Raw genomic sequence first — 14,751 nt, 5'->3', positions numbered from 1 at the left:
CTTGGGTTTTCGTCGCAGGGAGGAATGACATTACAAAGGAAGTGTTTGCAATTATGCCTTGAGATATGAGTTTATTTGGTTCTATGAACACACTTGTATCTCAAATCATATTTCCACATCGAAATGACTCGAAATGCCATTTATCCGTTCCAGACCTCCTCATAAACCAACCAGATTTTTTGCCATGTTTAAAGAAAACAGCTCTCTTTAGTATTGTACTTTATAAAAAAAAAAACTGAGTGATAATTCGTGCCGAAATATTTTACCTCCAAAATAATCACTTTTCAGGAGAGCCCAAATGTCTGTTCATCTATTAATATTGCATCCTCAAGGAGATTAAGCAATTTTCTACACTTAAGTTTGGTACATTTGTAAAAAAAAAAATTAAATAACAACCACACATGTGGAATGACCAATAATTGTACCAAATTGTGATGTATCAACCCAACACCAGCCCTCATATTTAAATGGAATATTATATTACATTCAAACAGGTTGTACATCGTGATTTAATGCCTTAATTTATTGTGCTGTTTTTACTGTTGTTACTGCCTTGACCATCAGGGGGCAGTATATTATAGTTTATGCAGACACAAACAAATAAGAGTCACCACTACTTTTTGTGACTCAGTAAGCTGCAATTATTGTAAATGTATTTCGCAGAGGTTACAAAATATATGCCTGTTGTGAGTACAGTGATATCGTCTGTCTGCATGTGTTCTTCCACAGTTTGTTATAAAACTGCGACTATCGATGCTATCCATTAGCCAGTCAATAATGTTTTCCGTTATGTGTTAGCATATGGCCGCTATGTTGTTTTGTGCAATCTTTGACGTATGAGTGAGTAGGCCAGCTGCGTGCGGACTGATTGTTTGGTGTCGGGCTGGCTTTTAACATTGCCTCTACATTTAATAAATGTTTTATGATGCAAATTTTCAAAATCTAATCAGACTTAAGGTTTGTTTTGGATCTTAGCTTGCATTAGTTTCAAACTGCTTTTTCATCATCCTGAGATGCATTTTACAACCATTTGCACCCAATGAAGTCGCCAGCAAGTTTATATTGAGTCTGATAGCCTGTTTAAAATTTCAAGTACTGCGGAACACTTAAAATGCTGTAAGTGAAGAGCGGTACATAATTGGCTTACTCGCAGTATAGTCTGACAAAATACATTATACAGCACAGTATTGGCTTGATGTGGAGAAACGGATAAAATGTCACGGAAAGGCTGAAACGAGGTCCGCCCACATGTCCCTTTGGGGCATTTTCTCTTGAATGTGCTTGGCCCTCATGTTTTTGTTTTTTTATGGAGGATTAAGAGACATGCTACCTGCTGCCTGTTGAACTTCATCATCAGACCATGATGCAATCATGTAGTCAGATATATAGAAAAATTAGGCAATGGCGATGTGAGATTGCCTGAAATGGAGTCTTTCTCAATAAATGTTGCTTGTCCTTTTTTATTAAACGGAACCATGGGATTTTGTGCCCTCGGGTCTTTTTGCAGTCACTTTACATGAAGACGGAATTTGCTAATACCACCGAGCAACTTGTCATTTTAGGTGATTAATTAAAAACTGGTTGAAATTAGGGGTAAAATGAATAATGGCGAGCACAGCTTCATTCCTGACCTTGTTCAATTTTTAACGAGTTCAGTACAATGGAGATCCATTTTTATAAATGGAGATACAGGCTCGTGCGAGCACTGCAGATAATTAAAGATTGTCTCCTTATTATCCAGATCTTCGAACATTTTGGGGGAAAGTAAGACCTGTGTTTGGGATACGGCAGCTTACTGCTGATAAGCATTCAAGTAGTGTGACAAACACAACACTCGCAAATGCATAAATCAAGACACTCATGAGACTTGTGTTTTCCCAGGAGAGATCATCACAAAAAGACCTTTTCAATGCTGAAGTTCTCTGCCTTGGGAGGTAATCAAACTTGTCTGCGAAGTGAGAGATAAACAAGATCCTTGTCAGTTACACTTTACAACAGCGACTCTAGAACCACATTACAAGATCATTCTTAAATCTTAAGGGCACATATTATGGGATGGTGACTTTTGAATAGCTTGAAAACATATAGTTGCACCTCTGGAGTGCCTGTTTACCTATCGAGTAAGAAATTAGACAATCAAGTAAATCTTTTAAGAGTTGCCCATTTCCCCAAATTCTTTAGTAAGTCTTTTTTTTTTTTAAGCCTGGCCTCAGTTTATTTATAGCTTCACCACCAGTAGAGGAGGGTAAGGTAAATAGTTGGTCATCTACATGAGACAGGAGTGCCCCCTCAAACCAGGCTAAACTACTGGCTGTCACCAACACAGCCACCGTTGATTCAATTAGTTCATGGTTTGTAAAGGGACAACATACTGCTGAGCTATGGCCTATACACTAACACAGAGATTTGGAAACAGGAAATCCCAAATTCCCGAAACAGATTCTTTGATCTAAAAATAAATAAATAAAATAAAAATAATTAACAGATTAACCCTGGAGAACCCACGGGGTCAAATTTGGCCCCTATAAATTCTGCTACTCAAATAACAAAGACCTTTTTTTTTTTTTTACAAATTTAACTTCAAAAGTCCAGAGTGCCACTTCTGACCCCTGTATGGGGCCATCTAGTGGATGAATATTGCACTTACATGAGCCAGAGTGGTGGTGACAAGATGGCTAAAATGCAACAAATAAAATAAAAAAATTATATTGTTCAATGTAGGTGTGTATTTGATTGATTATTTTCTTAAATTCTAAATTTTACTGACAGTTTTTGTTATTCTGATTTTTCGAAATGATACCCCTAAATCCCAAAGGGTCAAATTTCGCCCTCATCCTAAATTAGGGAATAAAGGGTTACAATTGAAAAAACATATATTTTGGTGTTCAGTGAACTTATAGCAGTCATTTAATGTATAATTCATAATTTTCCAAAGAAGAAAGGGGTTCTTGGGTTCTCCAGGGTTAAATCATGATGGGTATTTTAGCCAAATGCCCATCCTTAGTTGCCAGTATACTGATTGTCATTCAGATGTCATTCTGTCATTGCCTAGCAGTTGTGTGTTATTTTGGGCTGTCAGCGGGCAGCCTGTTACATTTTAATTACAACAGCAATCGAGAGAGGAGATGCAGACTCAGAGACGTGTCTTATTTATGGAGTCTGATCACAGTATCACGGGGAAACATTTCTTTGGATTCCTTTTTGTGTCATCAATAGGAATGAAGTCACTGTGACTAAGAAATTTTTGCACCTTGAATTGATGAATCAGTTGCATTGTTTCAGACTTGACAGCAAACCTTATATCAAGGGCCCTAAAGTGTTTTTCATACAAAAAGTTACTGGAATTATTATTACTTTAGCACAGGTTAGTGATAGGCTGCACAGCATTGCAACATTGTGTTACGTCTCGCTGTAGGAATGGAACCCAGTCGTGTATTAAAAAAATACGAGAGGATAGAATCACTCTACAAATCTCTTCCTGATCTCTCCCCTTCAAAGAGTGATTGATTAAACTTTATTATGCCACCATCGGCTTTTTGTGGGCCTCAACATGCCGAAATTGACCAAAAACACATTCAGTATTGGAAAGTATGACAAATAAGTTGCTTTAACGTTCATCACAAGAAGAAAAATTCTCGCTTCTGCCATCTAGAAGAGCATGGTGTCAAAGTTGAATCATTTTGAGGATTCACCATAAAATCTTCCCACTGTTTGAAAGTTCATGTTCACTTAACACAGGGGTGTCAAACTCGTATTAGCTCAGGGGCCACATGGAGTGAAGCCGGACCGGTAAAACCATGGTATATAACTTAAAAACAATTGGCGTCAGTTATACATAGATTTTCGCTATTTGCAGGTCAGTCCTAAATAGCGGGGTTCAACTGTCAATATAGGGTTCCAGAAAATAACACAAATGTAAATGGAACGCAGCAACACTTCGCCCGTATGAGTTGCGGGCTTGTTATATCTACCTGTTTTGCATATATATTGTTCCCAGAATGCATTGTGTTATCGGTTTAATTTATAGGACGTTAATCCTATGCCATATGTGTTTGTGCTACCAGTAGCATGTGTGCCTTATTCAGCATGTTTGATTTATGTAGGTCTATGTTTTTTTTTTGTTTTTTTTTTCAGGTTTTTTTTCAACGAACCGTAACTTTAGGTTGTGTGTAAAATAGTGACATCCAGGTCATTGCTCGTCTGAGGTTTGCTGTTGAAATTGCAAATTTATATGTTTTGATTTAGGTCTCTTTAATTGGGTTGACGTTACTCTTTTTTTTTTTTTTTTTTTTTTACTTTACAAGATCATCAGGTGGGCCGGATTAAACCCCTTTGTGAGCCTGATCCGGCACGCGGGCCGTATGTTTGACACCCCTGATTTAACACATATTTTAATGATGGCAACAGATCAAGCCAGAAAGAAATGAATTCACTTTGCATTATTTCCATTTGGAGAAGTTTTGAAATTACTTTTAAGTCAAGCAGTGCCATGGATTGCATTATGTTTTTCATAAAACCAATTAGTGATTAATCCCAGCCATGTGTAATGAAAGGTAAATGTTGTTATGTTGACAGTCATAAATGAGAAAAAGGTTGGCGAGGGGCATCGAGGGCCTTCTCAGAATGGCAGATAACGAAGTGTTGGCTTTTCAAGGGGGAAAAGTGGTGTGACTCATTGTTTTTTTCTCATGTACAAAATAAACATCTCTGTCCTTCTCTGTAGTGCTGCTGCGAATCAAACAAGACTTATGCAGCCTAATCAAGCTCTCTGCAAGAGACGTGTGTTTTGGGCTCTTTTTTAATTGGGGGAAGAAAGAGTGTCTGGGTCTATTTGTGGTGTGGCGCACTGTTGGAAATGCCAGCTGTCATGTCATGGCTGTACTGGAACAAACAGTTATTTGGTAAGCTCCACACCACTTGTTGGACTGCTTGCAATAAATGTCGTATTGTTCATGTAATTGTAATTTATGTTAAGTTTGAGGGTTCCTTTAGTTGCATTTGTTAATCTTGAGATCTAAATGGTTTGGTATTGTGAACCAATTTTTAACTTGGTTGGTTATGACGACGCTTGGAGGCAGAGCTAGGAGTTGCGATAAGCGAATGTTGTTATATACAGTAAAATATTTTTTTACTGTGAAAGCGGCATTTAATCATTATGTCACCCAGTGATATTTGAGTAGAGTATGCATGATGTCAATAAGCCTCATTGTTGCATCACAATAATAGGACCTCTCAGACAAAGTTCGGATTGTACGAAATACATATAGTTGTGAGTTCCATATCTGTACTGATAGAAATTAGAAAATGGAATAGAAAACTGTGAATAGAAAATCCTTTAATTTCATTCATTTTTAACAAAAAATGCTATATTGGGATATATACAATAGGTCTTCCTTTAAAAATATCTGTAATTGATTTTTTTGGGGAAATTTTCATGCATCAAAAGTACTAGTGGTATCGGTACTTGGTATCGGTATCAATGACTACTCGAGATGAGTACATGTACTGGTACCGGTCTGAAAAAAGTGGTATCGAGCATCCCTAGTTGTGAACCACCTGTAGATAGAAGCCATGTCAGGAAAAATGATTCTCAAAGTTAAGTTGATTCACTTCTAGAATTTTTTTTTTTGGGGGGGGGGGGATTCTGAATCATTTTAAGTATGGCTTTTGTTACCAGGACAACCGGTGATTAGGTTTAGTGGGTTCTGCTGAGACAAGTGTTTACCACTAGTCTAGAGGCTAAAGATAAAAACCAGCATCCGTGCTCACACGGCAGCTCTGCTTAACTATTTGATTTTAAATGATAATGTTTCTGTATATTCAGACCATCACTGGCAGACACTACAAGTATTAGTATGCAAACAATTTTACAATTCAGTTTTCCACAATATGTCTCTTTGTATTTAAAACCAACATTTTTGGAGGCTCAACTGTATCTATAGTTGAGCCCCTGAAAACCTGCTTTGTGCTCTCACCGCACCTCAGTGAGGACAACACCTGCTTGACTCATGATTGACACTTGTGACTAGTCCACAGATGGACGCATGCCCGACAAATCCATATCCACGTCGGGGTTCAAGCCAAACACCCTCTATCCCCTCACCCTCACCCCTCTGCCTCTGTGCAGACGGATACAAAAGGAGGAACGGTGTTGGACGTCGGGCCTCTTAGGGCTTGCGGCGAAGTATTCAAGGCCAGCTGGTCTGGCTTTGGATTGGATCGATGGGCCGAGTGAAACCGAGGCTGCAGAAAGACAAAGAGTTGTAATGAAGACAATCAAGAGGGAGGCCAAGTGGAGACTGGAACAGCAGGTTCTGTGAAGGCATTTGTGGGGCAACAAGAAACAGGCAAGGTGTCAGAAAGGCGACTCGATTGAGGAGGGATTGAATGCCAAACGAGGGTAACGTTTAACTTTATTTATTGAAGTGTTTATAGTGATTATTGGGATGTGCCTGTTTCCCAAATTGCAAACTGTGGTTATGTTTAGTTGGCTCCTGTATGTCATGAGAACATAACCATTACTAAAAGACTCATAAATAATAGTGACACAATAGGCCCCAAAACTCACCAATTTGTGAAAATGTGTGTATCATGTTGAAACTACACGTTGAAGTCGATCATTTTTTGGTTTGAAGCAAATGATTTGGGTGAATTTCTGGGCTCATACTTAAGTACTCCCATTAGGAACTTCCCTCCAAATGACCTATCGACTATATAAAAAAAATTTTGGCCTCAACAATGTTTGAAAACTCCTGTGTCCCGAATGCAGGAATATATAGAAACTTTGTTTACAATGCTAAATGGATACCATATTTTATAGAACAATATTACCACTAAGGTACTCAAATGGAGACTATAAAGCCTACGTTTTCTCCATGTGGTATGGACCGATTTATTTGGTATTCCCATTTTCTGCATTTCCACTGTGGGTTATGTTGGCTAGATAGCAATTTGCTGTGTTTGTTATTTACAGAATGACATTGTACCGGTGGACCTCAGTCCAACCTACCAACCTACTGCACCTCACATTTGAGAACTGACCACTGTGGTTGGTACCTTGATGGAAGGGTTCCAATAATTGTATGGTGCACATTTTGAGACCCTTAGAAACTTGTGACCATGAAAATATCAATCATCTTTAGAAAACATAATCAAACCAGACTGCTTGGATGTGTTTGACAACTTTACTCTGATGTCATATGCTTTTATTGAGAGTTAAAATGTAGAAATTGTTGTCTTTAATGTAAAGAAATATGCTACAAGTGTACTGTGGTGTACCATTGGTATGTCAATAATGTCAGCCTAGAAATATGATTTTGATTTTAAAAGTTGATAAGACACTTCCAAACGGAGCCCGATGTAGTTTTTGGAGCATTTTAATTGACACAAGCAACATAATACTGTGTATGTGCTGTTCTACTAATACCTGACACATGGAATTTCTGCTTGCCATAATATTGTCCTTGTGCAGCTTGAGTTTGCACAGCAAAGCAAAAGCGGATGAAGAAAAACTGCAGGAAGAGCCAGTCTGCCTCGCCCGGTGCTGGCCATAAAGCACACTCTCATTTAACCTGGACGGCCACGTGGCCAAAAGCCAAGAGCAGAACAATGCAGACATGGCCAGTTAGTCTGTAACGCTTGTACGCTGCTTGTTTCCAACTCTTTTTACCCTGACTCTCCTATAGTGTTATTCGATACTGGCCGATCCGTCCATGTGTGAGGCAGATCGCGGGGGTTTGGGCGCGGAATGGTCAATTATCTAAACTATCATGTTGATTTTAAGGTGTACTGCACTCTTGATTAAACTCTTCAGACTTTGCTAAGTTAATAATGATTATGTTTACACAGGCATCCTGACAAGTACATTGAGGGACTTTTTGCCTATATCGCATGATATTGAAATAGTGCTTGAATTAATCAAGAATGTGTCGATCATGTCCCATGACCATGATTCAGTCTCATGATGTTAAGATGAGTCTTAACAGTACTATGCTGAACAATTAGGGAGGGGTTCGTGCTAAGCACATTACTGCTACATTGATTTATTGTATATCTGTTGGTTGACCAGAGTTGGCAAAAGTACTCACACACATGTCATTTGTGTACAAAAAAGGTTCTGGTCATAGTGGAATAACTTTGTGAAATGTCCTGAAGTAGGCTATAAAAACGGCACTATATGTATATAATACCTGTTTTGATAGCTTTCAACATAAAAATTGGGTAACCCTCTTCCTTCCTCCGTGCCTTCCTTCCACTCTTCCTTCATGCTTCCACCCGCGCATCCTTCTTTACATTCCTCTTTACATGTTGCCTTCGTTCATTTGTCTGTTCTTGTTCCCTTCCATTCATAGCATCTTTGTTTTCTTACATCCTTCCTTCACCTTTCCTTCTTGTCCTACATATGTCCTACCTACCTTCATCTTTCTTTTTTCCATTTCTTCTGGTTTCCTTTAATGATTTGTCCTTCCTTCCTTCCTGCGTACATTCAACCATCATTCTCTTTCCTTTCTCCCTCTCCCTTCCTTCCTTGTTTTCTGCATTCCATCCGTCTTTCCTTCATCTTCATTAATTCCTTAGTTCATCCTTTCATTTTTCCTTCCCTTCATTCATCCTTGCATCCATCTTTCCTTCCATGCTTTCATCTTTCAATACATACTTCCAACCTCCTCCTTCTCTTCCTTGCATACATCCATGTTTAGTTACTTGTATCATTCCTTCATCCTTCCTCACTTTCATATCCTTATTTCCTTCCATTCGCCATTTCTTTGTTTCATATGGTTCATATTTCCTTCCTTGCCATCTTTGTTTTGTTCCTTCTATCCCTCCAAGCCCCTCCTTCCCTTGAGCCATTCTATCCTTATCTCCTTCCTTGAGTAAGTTAATTTAAAAAGTGTACTATACCTACTTTTGGAACATTTACATCGCAATTTGTAATTTTCATTCAGTGTCATTATTTTTTTGGGGAGGAAAAATAGAAAACATTTAATAACATAAAGACATGTTATCATTAATGGTCCTACCCCACAGTCACACCCTTTTTGTTTTGTTTTTGCTCACGAATTGGAGGGAAAAAGCAAGTTAAAGTGCAGATAGGCTTGCATTCGTCACTGTTACGTCTGAGGTGTATGGTCAGTGACCATTGGTCACGTCTAAACTAATAGCACCTGCTGTCCTCCCCAAAAACCAGGACCAACAAACTGCTGTCATGTTCCAAAGGCACTGCCACGCCTCCCCTTTGGTACTTTACACGTGACATGTTCCTGCCTACGTTTCTCCGATTGGCCGTTCTCATAAGGCGCTGCGTGCCAGGATTGGACGTTAAACACGCCACTCACAAGTCAACGCTGTTGTCTTAACAATGCTACGTTTTTTTCCCTTCTTTTTTTTCTTTGCCCATCTGTTCATTTTTGTCCATATTTCGTCTCCTCCTTATAACCTATGTTGGAAGAATTTAGTCTAAAGCCGGTCGCCAACTTTTGTAATATAAACTCATTCGTCCTTGTACGCGTGCGCCAAAGAGAGCGAGTGAGTTGAGTAGGCGTGGGCGAGAAGCGATGACGTATTGCAAGGGGCGGAGCCTCGCTGTCAAGAGGCAGACTGGCTTTTTCTGAGTTTGTCAGCTTCCCCCCTCCTTCTTCTCAACGCCCCCGAAAATAGCAGCCCAGCGTGTTCAATGTGAAGCGAAATTACGTTTTGTCCAGCGGAGCGACCGATAGAGTGTCTCCTCCAACACGACCCGGGACGAAAAAGGTGAGTGAACGCAAATAGAAACATTTGTTGGTGAAAGGCGGCCGTGGCCGACGAGAGCGAGTTAGTAACGCCAGGAAAGCGCCAGAGGGAGGCTTGCTTGTACAGTACAGTGGATCGTCGAGATTGGAACACGTACAAAAAAAAAAAGAAGAAAAAAAGTAACAGTTCTTTTTCTTAGACAACGACTTTCAACTAGCGACTATTTTACTGCTGCTGCGCGGATAGGACGTCACGATTCTACTTGTCATTTGCTCCCGAGACAGTTGTTTAGTGCGTAATGACGAGATAAAAGTTGACAGTTCTCCCCTCTTAACCCGATTAAAGTCGACATTTGGCGAAAGTTTGTCTACTCTTGGATGATATTTTGCCTCATTCACGGTGTCAATCACCATGGCAGCACCTGCTTTTTTTTTTTTCCATGCACACTTTGTGATTTGCACTCTTGATGTTTAGGCAAGAAACAAACTTAACAGTATTCACAATTATCTCTTTTAAACGAGCATAACTAGAATTGTACAGTAAAGTGATGCTTTTCCCCTCCTCCCCCAGCTTTGACTATCTCTTGTTAGACCAGAAAAGTGGTCACATTTGTCTTCTCTTAGCCAAGTAAAATAATAATTTTCTTACCATTTGCTTATATGATTCAACTTAAACACTTTTAGCAGTATTCCGTGATGCTACCTGTCAATGTGCTCCAAAAATAGTTGGTGTGTGCATTATAACCTGAGAAAAGTTAGGAATTTCCAATTATTTATCTGATACAAATAGATGGGCCCATTTGTCTTAAGTGTGCCCCCTTTTTTGATGATCTATGTCTTCATAACCATGGCAGCACCTGCTTTTTGAATAATAGCTTGCACCCTTGCAGTTGTTTTTGTTATTCATGTTGTGCAGACATGAGAAAACCTGATAGCGTTCATTATTTCTCGTCGACATTTAGCAACTTGATGGCTTGTGTAATATTAACAGTACCAATCAACATGTCAGCACCTGGTTTTTAACATCACAGTTGGTGGTTTGCGCTCCTGGTCTTGTTATTGTGTAGTCACGATTAAGAGATTTGCTGCCAACTGTAAGCACGCGAAAGAAATGCTGTGAGCTTTAAGTTATTAATTTACTGTGAAATTGAAGTAATGATCAGATCCTGCTCTGCTATAGCTTTGTAACTTTTTAGCTTTGTTTTCATGGAACATATATGTTCACAGGCACAAATTAGGCATATCTGAATATGTAACAGTTCTGGGCAGAGTGGTGAGTGGGGGTTTTGCTCATCTACTTCACATTGTGTGGAGTTGATCTCCGTGTGCTTTTGTTGCTTTTCTCCAGGTGTTACGGCTTCCTCCCATTTGGAAAAAATAGACTTGTTTGACTGTTTGGTTCATGGAAGATGTACATTGTCCGTATGTGAATGTTTGCTTGCGTTTATGTTCCGTGCAATTGCTTTAGGGACCAGTTTAGTAGACTGAGTCTCCAGTGTCTCCAGTTACCCTAACGAGGATAAGCAGGTGCAAAAAAATGGATGCATTTACTTTTAACGGAAGGAAATTAACTAGTTAAATCAACAAAAGACATTACACTAATAACTGTGAAACTCAACTGGGTGTCTTGAATCCATCCCTTATAGGTTGGATTTACATTGTGTGATACAAGTGACACAATATATATTGTTTTGCCCTCAAGTAGTACTAGTGTCATGGCAGCGTGAATGGAACTCCCCCCAAGGAATTGTTCCCTCATTTAACTCAAGCCAGGTCAAAGTCAAGTCATCCCAGGCTAACTAAAGCCTATGTAGCTTTCAATCATAGCTCAAGTTAAACATTTTTTTTTTTAACTATAGGAGCACAGTGGACCAAAAATTTTAGGGGCACAGGTAGAAAATTTTGTGACTTGCAGCGTAAATACTTTATTCATATTTCCACTCATTTTCACATAATTACTGATAAATGGCTTTAAGTGTGGAGCAGAAATTTGTCAATAACCAAAAAATATTCATGAATAATAATCCTTTTCAAAAAATATGCCTAATGTACTGGTCCCACATGAGTAGATAATTTAAAAAAAAAAAAAAAAAAACTTGCACAGCTTCAAATCTTAAGGGCAAAATGCTGCCATTTAGGGCAGCCTGGAGCAGTTGTGGAGTTGTTCAAGTATGCATGTGGGTTGTTACATGTGTTGATCAGTGTGAAGACATTTTGATATGTTTCACTTAAGATTTTGTTCTTAACCGTTCCGAACTCACCTATTTATCTTTGTGCTCAGGCGCGCCATCTGGTGGTATCCTTGTGAATGTTGAACAGGGGTGTGCCCCAAAAAAAATCGATTTTCTTTTAGCATGATTCAGAATCAACTTTAAATGTCCTAAAATTAATTGTATTTAAATTATTTTATACTGTCTTGCCCTTGTTTGTGTGTGCCTTTTTAGGAGCGCTGTTCATGTTGTACACGATTTGGCCACTTAGGGGCAGTGTGATTCTGAGTCGAAAATCGCTTCTGAATCAAATCGCAGACCCAAAAATCGGAATTGAATCGAGTCGTGACACAGCCAAAGATTCCCACCCTTAATGTTGAAGTTATTGGAGGAGTTTAATTTGTTTGTTTTAGTTGTTTTTTATCTTGTGGAATCTATGTGCAAGCACCAAACCTTTAACGAGGTGTGTCTAGGGCTGGGCAATAAATCAAATTAATTCGATACATCGTCATTTTAAAAATCGAATCGTTGAAAATGTGCTAAATCGAGTTTTGCCTTCTGGATTATTAAAAGTTGCTGTTCTTATGTTCCGTTATATCCAAATGTTTTTGTGAGGTTTAATTTTGCCCAATGCTGGATGGGTGGTTTACAAGACATGTTTACAGTAGCTACCAACTATTTAATTATGGCATTTAAGTACAAACTATGTAGGTTAAGTTTTTGTTAAAAATAATTTAGAATCACTACACACATTATTGTTGTCTGAACGTTTTGCACAGGAATGACTTTTTAATAAATGGTTGAGGTTTCTAGGGTTTATTAGATTAAAATCGTAATTGTCCTGAATGACTGCAAAAATCGAGATTTTATTTTTTGGCCATATCGCCCAGCCCTCGAGGTGTCACTTACTTGCGGATATATGCTATTCGTGGCAGGGCATGGTCCCTATACCTCAGTATAGGGTCTTTGACATGCAGTGCAAAAAACAGCCGTAGTAATTTCTAACAACTTAAAGTGTATATTCCCCCCTCACAACTATTGGAGTAAGTGATTGAAAAAAAAAAAAAACACAAACCCACATTCATTATTACCATTTGAAGTGAGCTCTCATGAGGTGCGCTAACGTCTTGGTCAAACTCCAAGCTCAGCTCAACTGTATTTAATTCCCAATTCCCAGCACAAATTGAGGATCGTTATCAGAGTCGTCTGGTATTTGTCTTTGGTCACGATGGCCGTTACATCACATCTGCGGCTGACTGTTTGCCGCTCGGTTTTGATGGAGAAGCAGTAAAAGAGCCTCCAATCTGCAGTCATTAAGATTGACGCACTGCCCCGGGCCTCAACGGTAATGTTGCTCGTGATCCACGTCACGTGAGCTTTTATGCGTAATATGCGGACAAGTATCATTTGAACAATTTATAGGCTGTGTAAGTACGTCTGATTGTGCCCTCGTCCGTGTCTGTCTTGAACATGCGGCGATCTCTTGGTCTAACCTCCGTGACCCGTTATATTTCTGCCTTTTCCATGATGTAAATAGCTTGTTTATTGGTTTTAAAGTTTATGAATTTCACATAGGTCAGTTTCTAGTAATGCGCATTTAGTACTTGTCAGCGTCTTTACTCGAGTTCCTAATTGAAAGAAGGATACAGGATGTGCGAGGAACAGGGCAGCTGCAACATCCTCTCACCACACTCTCAGTCCCCACTTTAATCTCCGCGCTCCAGCGTTCTCCTTCCACCGCAAACGCGGAGTGCGTGGGCGCGTCGGATCTGCAATTAACGCCGGTTGTCAGAAAGAGAAAACGGGCGTTCAACACAGAGCAAAAAAAAAAAAAAAAGGCCTTCTCCTCCGCTTTTCTGCTGCCAGGATGTTCTCTGTGAGGAGCACGAAGAACGCTGGGAGCCAGAGCGCAGTGGTGAAAGATCGGAAAAGATACCTTTTCATTTTAGTCATTGTGGTCCAACAGCATTTTCTTATCACAAGTCTCCCGATAGTGACCAGAATTATGAAACGTAGTCAGAAATGTCACTTTCCTTTCTTTTCTTTGGTCCTTCCTCGGGTCTCCTGACGGCCTCACGACTCTGGCTGGAAGTGTTCGGTTTAGGTGAACGGTATGGGATTTTTTAATAGGTTTTAGGTGAACTAATGAATACACACGCACATACTCACCCACATACAAAAAAAAACAAAAAAACAATGATGATGACATGTCAAATCGGTAAAATTACCGAATGAACAATACTGAGCTCTCCAGAAAAAAAAAAAGAAATGTGAAGGCCCTCATAAAAGTTAAGTTTGTTCGTCGTCGTTATTTTTAGGTCAAATAAATTGCCCTATTCACCAAAGTTGTGTGTGTGTCTAGCCTGGTGGAAATTTTCCATTTGACAAGACATGACATCCAAAACTTGGCTCACTAACTGTAGTGCCCCCCCCCCCCCCCCAAAAAAAAAAAAAATTTTTCGTTTGAAATCCCAACAAAATAAACAGCCTTAGCGGTTCCACTTTTTTTGTGAACATGATTAAACTTTATTACTTACTTTCTTCTTGTTTTCCCCCAAAACAAAATCACTTTTACTATAGGGAGAAAAAAATATCAAGCTGGCTTAGTGAGTGCTTGTTTCCCCTTTTGACTGAGAAAGCATTTGGTAACATGAGTCATTGTTTATTGGCGCGCCGTCATCAATATGGAGATTCCAGCGTTCTACTGTGAGACCTGGAGGTCGCATGCAGAATCTCGAGCCTGGCAGACGGTGTCTTGCAACGCGGTTTGCAGCACGCCATCACTCCCCCAAAATGCAAAGCAAAACAAAAAA

The 14,751-nt window shown here is 39.4% G+C and overlaps 1 protein-coding gene across 7 annotated transcripts in view; it reads left to right on the top strand.

Moving 5' to 3' along the window:
- Positions 1–6,288: 6,288 nt before the first annotated feature.
- mef2aa (myocyte enhancer factor 2aa) overlaps positions 6,289–14,751 on the top strand; it is a 72,285-nt gene continuing 63,822 nt past the window's right edge. For 3 of the 7 annotated variants that reach the window (XM_077567738.1, XM_077567735.1, XM_077567731.1), the window contains exon 1: positions 9,562–9,750. The gene's annotated coding sequence lies outside the window, so the exon portion shown is untranslated. Of the gene's footprint in view, positions 6,401–9,560; positions 9,751–14,751 lie in introns of those variants that run through there. The other 4 variants (XM_077567737.1, XM_077567736.1, XM_077567732.1 and 1 more) reach the window with 3 other exon arrangements.

The sequence above is a fragment of the Vanacampus margaritifer genome, chromosome 6, assembly GCF_051991255.1.
Source record: "Vanacampus margaritifer isolate UIUO_Vmar chromosome 6, RoL_Vmar_1.0, whole genome shotgun sequence".
NCBI lineage: Eukaryota > Metazoa > Chordata > Actinopteri > Syngnathiformes > Syngnathidae > Vanacampus > Vanacampus margaritifer.
The sequence above is the reverse complement of the archived record's forward strand: the minus strand, read 5'-3'. Positions and strand labels throughout refer to the sequence as shown.